We start from the raw sequence: 6,123 nt of genomic DNA, 5'->3' as shown, positions 1-6,123 counted from the left end.
ATTTTCGAACCCATTTATGTGATTAATCATGTTCGAAATGAAGAATGAATTACAGGTAATTTTCCGGGTAAATTACCAGGTCATGTTTTGGCCAGGTACTGGAAAAATATGGTTTTAAAACTGCAGTTTTTCTCCTCTGTGAAACAGTTTCATTATAATCTGACCTTCATTGAGATCTGGTCTGGACTCTTAATGTCATTGACCAATCTATCTGGTCTATCAAGACTGTCTATATTCCTGTCTGGCCTCTTAAGGTCCTTCACCCGGTTGGTATGGCTCCCCAAGGTCGTCTGTATACATGTCTGGCCGCATAAGGTCATTGACCCGTTTGTCTGGGCTCTCAAGGACATTGGACCGATACATATGTCTGGCCTCGTAAGGTGATTGTCGCGTTAGCATAGCTTTCCAAGGTCGTATCTCCACCTGTATGACCTTACAAGGTCATTGACCCTTCTGACTGACCTCTTAAGAGTCACTTGGCCTATTTCTGTAGTCCCTCATTGTTGTCTGTCTGCCTGTCAGGTCTCTTGAGAATGTTTGAGTGCCTGCCTGCATGCCTGCATGACCTATTAAGGTCATTGACCCGTTTTTCTGAAATCTCAATGTTATCTGAATTCATATCAATCTGGCCTCTTTAAGGTCATCGATCTTTCTGCCTATGTGGCTAGTTGCCTTAGCTACCTGTCTGACTGACCAGCGTCGCCTGCCTGAATTTCCTCTCAAGGTCATTGACCCATTTTTCTAAACTGTCGAGGTTGTCTGGATTCATATCTGGCCTCTTAAGGTCATTGATCTGTCTAACTACATATATGCCTGAATGTCTAGATAGCCTCTCAAGGTCATTGACCAGTGTGTCTGGACCTTCAAAGTCACTGACCTATCTGTCTAGCTTCCCGAAATCGGCTGATTAGCATCTTAAGGTCATTGACACCCCCAATATGGCTCCTCAAGGTCGTCTGTATACTATACATACCCCACCTCTATAGATTATTGATCCGTCTGACTGGTCTCTCAAGGTCAATGACCCACCTCTCTAGCCTCTTCTGGTCGTCTGTATGCAATTATGCATGTCTGCCTCCTAAAAGTCATTGACCTTTTTGGCTCACCATAATAACGCTTATTATTGACCTTTCTGTCTGACTTCTCAAGTTCATTGCCCCGGGTCGTCCATGCTTCCACTTGTCTGTCTGCCTGGCCAGCCTCTTAGGGTCATTGACCCATCAGTATAACTTTTCAAGGTCATTTGTCTGCTTGATTGGTCTCTGAAGGCTGTTGACATCTCAGTATGACTCCTCAGGGTTATCTGTATACACGTCTGACCTCTGAAGGTAATTGACCCGCGTGACTGGTCCCTCAAGGTCAATGGTCCCTCAAGGTCAATGGTCCCTCAAGGTCAATGGTCCCTCAAGGTCAATGACCCCTCATCTGGCCATTTGTATGCCCGGTTGGCTTCTTAAGGTTATTGACCTTTCTGTCTGGCTTTTCAAGTTCATTGCCCCGGGTCGTCCGTGCTTTCCACCTGTATGGCTGCCTGCCCAGCCTCTGTCAGTATAACTTTTCAAGGGCATTTGTCTGCTTGTTTGGTCTCTGAAGGTCATTGACCTACCTTCTGGTCGTCTGTCTGGCCACTCAAGGTTATCTGAGCGCCTGTCTGGCTTCTCAAGGTCATCGATCTGTCCATCTAGCCTCTATCTTAATGTGTTCTGTAGTCTTGTCTGGTTTCTTAAGGTCTTTGACCCGTTGGTAATATGGTTTTCGAAGGTCGTCGGTCTGCTCTCTTGAGGTCATTGACCTGTCACTATGTTTCCCATGTTATTCAACATCGATCGCAATACGGATGTCGAGCCTTTTGCAATTTCACCATTTATAACGGAGCAAGATCTCATGATTGATTGAAAAAATTCACGTTACCTGCATTTCCCTCAAGATTTCAGCCTAAGAAATTTGTTTTCACTCTAAACTGAAAATCCAACAAAAAAATGATAATAATTGGAAACAAGATACTCAACCAAAACTAAAACTTGTTTTTCCACTTATTGATTGATCTTCTCCTAGTGAAGTTATCAACTCAGAATCAACAATTAAAAGCCAAATTTTAACTTTTCCTTGAAAATATGTATTTTAAACATTTTTTATGTTTCCTCGAGTAGTAAAATCTGTGAAATTGATTTCCACAAATCGCACAAGTGAAGCTCTCTTCTACCTTTGATAACCAACTTTGTGGCCTTTGAGATACCAGACTTCGTAAAAAAAGTTCAAAAGTCTCCAATAAGAATTTCTTCCAACATTGTGTTCAATATAAAATTTGGGCTTGCTATAGGATCACTCCAACTAGACGTGATAACGATTAAAAAATTTTCAATCTATCTCCAGTAGGCCCACACTGTGCATCCTGACCCCTGGAATTATAAAAAACAGAGCTTCAGACTAACATAATTTCATCGACGTACCTTCCTTCTCCTACTCCTCCCCCATTCACTCCTGGAAAATCTACAAAACACGACCATTGTACAAGAAAAAGCACTCTACACAGTGGAAAAAATTTTCAAACATAAATCTCGCCTTCGTTTACCAACCGTTTGTAAACGTAGTAGGTACCTACGTATAAAAGTACGAGTAGGTATAATACGCTAGAAAAAGAGGTGTAATAGTTGTGTATCTATTTCATCTCGAAATTATTAATAACGATGGGCTATTTTGGACGATGTTAATTATTCATTTGTACACATAGCAAACATGATGACTCAACAGTGCGACTATTTTGGGAACTAATGTTTTTATATCAAGTTCAGCGTGCATGTTGCCGTGTTTTTTTTTCGCTCTTTATATTACACGCGCCTTTTTTCTCGAATATATACCATGTACCTACCTGCAATGTCCTGCGAACCATGCGAAGCATTTTATATATATGGTCAAACTGGAAACGACCCGACCGGACAGATGACTCGGTGAATCATGTGCTGGTGCTGGACGATATGAAAAACAAGACTGAGATTTTTTAACGAGTGGGTAGTTTTGGTCAAGCTACAGTGCTACACGAGATACGAAGCCCATTTTTAGGTGATTTGGGGGGTAGTAATTTAACCGCTTGGTTCGTTTATTTACGCGGTTCAAGAATATCGGTGACGTGAATTGGAATTGCGGTCAGACAGCGAGGTATATTTAGAAGGTTTGTGGCATTAAATTAGCTAGAAATGAAGTTTGAATTTTTCCCCGAAAGGACACATTTACGAAGTATCTTTCGTATTAGTACATTTACCTACCTATTGTAGATGGATAACGAAGCCATTAAATTAGGAACAACTTACTAAAATTTTGTTGACTAAGATTTTTTTTTCGAAATTCGCACAAAGAAAATTTTTTTAAATTAAATTTGATTGGTACTTTACGAGCTCAATTTCGAAGATAGCTAAAATCGCGAATAACTTCATTCAAGTCTTCAAAAAAATTTTTAAATCATTATTTTTTCAAAATTTCAAAAGCCACACGAGAAAATTTGCGACATACAAAAATTGGATTTACAAAATGACACGCGTAAGAAGAGGGACGGCAGTATAATAGTACCAGAAAAAACTATTTTCACACAAAATCATTTTAATAAGTAATTTTTATTATTCTGGAAAAAAATGGAGTCCGCCTTCCTCACCCAACACAGCTTCAACATCCTAAAAATAGAAATAAAACGTCACATAAATACATATTTATTTTTCGAATCGAGGCAATTTTTTCGGGAAAGATATGTAAAATATAAGCTGACACGTTTTCTACAACGTTGACTCTGAATTTCATTTCACCTCCCCTTCCTTCCTTCCACTCCGTCATCCACACTGTTAGCTTTCTCGATTACATTTTCGTTATATGTGTACGATATTGCAACGAAACACGAAACAATCTCAAACCATGGTGAAAAAAAAATTCCAACCCCAATTACGAAAAATTCTTTTACTACGAGAAAAGCAAATTTTACAGCGCATACAAAATGTAATGTAGGCAGTAGGTAGGTAGTGTAAAAGTACATTAAACTAGATAAATACAAGAACGAACAGTAAAACAGTAAAAGGGTAATGTACATGGGTAAAGGAAGATACTTATATACATAGGTATATGATGAATGCAGCAAAAATGAAGAACAAACACGCTTCGTTGATTCAATTATAGCCGCCTGATGAATGGGAAATTTTCAAGTTTAATTAGACAGTGATGAAAAAAACAGTTGTTATTTTCAGCAAGAAATTTATCCAATACCTACCGGAATTTCAATTTTTGAGGAGAGGATATGAAACTTTATTCAAATGAAAATTTTCTAAATTTCAAAGATGGTCAGAAAAAATAGAAAAAAAATTTAAAATTCTAAAAGAAGAAGTGAATTGATGGAAAATTTTGAAAGAGATTTCAATTTTTTTAAGACGTTGAGAAAAGGGGAGGGGGTTGAACTTTATCAAAGTTAATCTAAGCAAAAAAAATTTCAATCTTCACAGATAATACTAAAAAAAGTTTGAAAAAACTCGTAATTCTGAAAGAAGAAGACAATGAATGGAAAACTTAAAAGTTTGAGTTGAAAAAAAAAATGGAAAACAGCAGGACTTTTTTTGCAACTCGAGTAAAAAATCAAGATTTTCCGCATGGTTTCAAATTTTTTTAAGGTAGAGGAAGAGGTTAATGTTCATCGCAGCTAACATTTTTCAATTTTAAAAGAATGCTAGAAAGAACTAAAAAAAATAATGAAACGAAGAAAAGAAAAAATGGAAAATTTCAGAACTTGATTGGAAAAGTTGAAAAAAACTGGAGTAGGTAAATCAAAACTTTTCTCGAATTTTTCAGTTGTTTTTTTTTTTGAAATTAAGGAAGGGGGGTAGGTTAAACTTCATTCAAAGCTGAATTTTTCAATTTTCAAAAAAAAACACTAGAAAAAAATACACACCAATTCAAAAATATTCAAGTTTAATTTCATCAAAGTCAAAATTTTTCAATTTTCAATGCTGTTTTTTTTTTTTTTTTTTTTTTTTGAAATAAAGGAAGAAAAAAGTAGGCTGAACTTCATTCAAGGCTGAATTTTTCGATTTTCAAAAAAAAACTAAAAAAAATACAGAGAATTTTAAAAATATTCATATTCAAGTTTTATTTTTAAAATGGGAAAAGCAAGACTAATGGAAATTAATTATTTCATTTTTTACGATTCTTGAAGAGGGGGAGGGGGTGAGGTGAAACTTCATCAAAGTCAAAATTTTTCAATTTTCAATTCTGTTTTTTCTTCTTTTTTTTTGAAATTTAATAAAGAAAGATGAGGGTAGGTTGAATTTCTCATTCAAGGCTGAATGTTTCTATCTTCAATTTAAAAAAAAAACGATAAAAAAATACAGACAAATTCAAAAACCTTCAAGTTTTTTTTCCAATTGTTACAAGCTTCAATTTAGAGTGAGAATGCGAAAAAAATGATGAAAAATTCAAAATTATGTAGATACAAAAATAAAATATCTAAATTGAAATATGGAACACAGCAGAGGACTTCTTTTTTGGAATGTCAACAAAATAGCAAAACTTCTGGCGGTGTTTCATTTTTTGAGAAAGGAGGGGGGGAGTTAAAATTTATTCCAAGTCATAATCTTTCAATTTCCACACAATAGTAGAAGATAAATTCTATACATAGGTAAGTAGAAGAAAGTAGGACTCTATTGATGAATTTTTCGGAAAAAATTTCAATTTCGCTAAGGGGGGAGGGGAAGTTGAAGTTCACTCCGGCACACATTTTTCAAGTTTCAAAAAATCAGTAAACATGAAAAAAATCAAATTCTGCATCGAAGAAGAGATTGATTGTAGAATTTCAGTTCTGCAGAAAATTGTCAAAAAGGCAGAACTTTTTGGCAATTTTATCAAAAAAAAAAAACAAAAAAATTCATGTCAAGTGGATTTTTTTAAAAGCAATTATAACAAAAAATCACGCTGTTTGGCAATTTTGGAAAAAAATTAAGATAAAAGTATGGATAAGAAGACACACAATCAAAAGTAAGAAAAAGTGGGCATGGCTGAGCCAAACTGTTGTGACACTATTGGTTGAGATCCGAGACTCATTTTCCAAAAAATTTTCAGGGTAATTGCTTGATTGTTTGCTCTGTTGAGAAATGT

At 35.7% G+C, this 6,123-nt stretch overlaps 1 protein-coding gene across 2 annotated transcripts in view; it reads right to left on the bottom strand.

Moving 5' to 3' along the window:
• The window catches only part of Oct-TyrR (Octopamine-Tyramine receptor), a 769,263-nt gene that overhangs the window by 709,885 nt on the left and 53,255 nt on the right, over nucleotides 1–6,123 (bottom strand). The window lies entirely within an intron of this gene.

Source organism: Planococcus citri, chromosome 1, assembly GCF_950023065.1.
Source record: "Planococcus citri chromosome 1, ihPlaCitr1.1, whole genome shotgun sequence".
NCBI lineage: Eukaryota > Metazoa > Arthropoda > Insecta > Hemiptera > Pseudococcidae > Planococcus > Planococcus citri.
Note: the sequence above shows the minus strand (reverse complement) of the source record. Positions and strands in the feature narration are given on the sequence as shown.